Source organism: Rhinoraja longicauda, chromosome 34 (assembly GCF_053455715.1).
Source record: "Rhinoraja longicauda isolate Sanriku21f chromosome 34, sRhiLon1.1, whole genome shotgun sequence".
Taxonomy (NCBI): Eukaryota; Metazoa; Chordata; class Chondrichthyes; order Rajiformes; family Arhynchobatidae; genus Rhinoraja; species Rhinoraja longicauda.
In genome coordinates, this window is record NC_135986.1 from 19,461,372 (window position 1) to 19,462,470 (window position 1,099).

The following is a 1,099-nucleotide window of genomic DNA, read 5'->3' on the forward strand; positions in this document are numbered from 1 at the left end:
AGGCTGCTTGTCTGTACGGAGTTTGTACGTTCTCCCCGTGACCTGCGTGGGTTTTCTCCGAGACCTTAGGTTTCCTCCCACACTCCAAAGACGTGCAGGTTTGTAGGTTAATTGGCTTGGTAAATGTAAAAATTGTCCCAAGTGGGTGTAAGATGGTGTTAGTGTGCGGGGATCGCTGGTCGGCGCGGACCCGGTGGGCTGAAAGGGCCTGTTTCCGCGCTGTATCTCTAAACTAAACTACATAAGTTTAAGGTGAGGGGGAAAAGATTTAATAGGAACCCAAGGGGCTGGGTTTTTTAAATGCGAAAGGGTGGTAGTTCATAAATTCATATGTGATAGGAGCAGAATCAGCCCATTCAGCCCATCAAAACATCGCTGAAGTCTCACCTGTTCAGTACTGCCTTCAACCACTGAAGGTCACCTCACCTTCTGTCTCCTTTCTCTGTTCATTTATTTATTTACTTATTTATCTATTTATTCATGTCCCCTATGTTCTCAAAATCTCTGAAAGCGTCTTTGAGTATATGAAAAGCGCTATATAAATAAAATGTATTATTATTATTATTACTCCACCGGTCAATCATGGCTGATCCATCTTTCCCTCTCAACCCGATTCTCCTGCCTTCTCCCCATAACCCCTGACACCCGCACTAATCAAAAGTTGGTAGGTATTTGGGACGAGCTGTCAGAGGTAGTTGAGGCAGGTGCTACCACAGTTTAAAAAGCGTTTGGACAAGTACATGGATAGGATATGGGCCAAACGTGGGGCTAGTGTAGACGGGGCATGTTGGTCGGTGGGGGAAAATCGGGCTTTTTGAAAATTCCACCCTGTTTGGATCTATGACATTTTTTAATAAGAAAAACAGGGCTGCTTTGCCCATCTTAAGTAGGGCATGCCAAGCACATGACAGTTTTGCTGAAATTCAGACCGAGACGAAGAATGTTATTTACCACACTCTATGTCCCAGTTTCCAAAATTCAACCCACTTACATAAATAGAATCTGTCCCGACCAGTCAAGGATGCATAAAAGTTTGAAACAGTTTGCATTTCACCAAACAACTTCCACCTCAATTATGAACTTCAATAGATCGACTCGC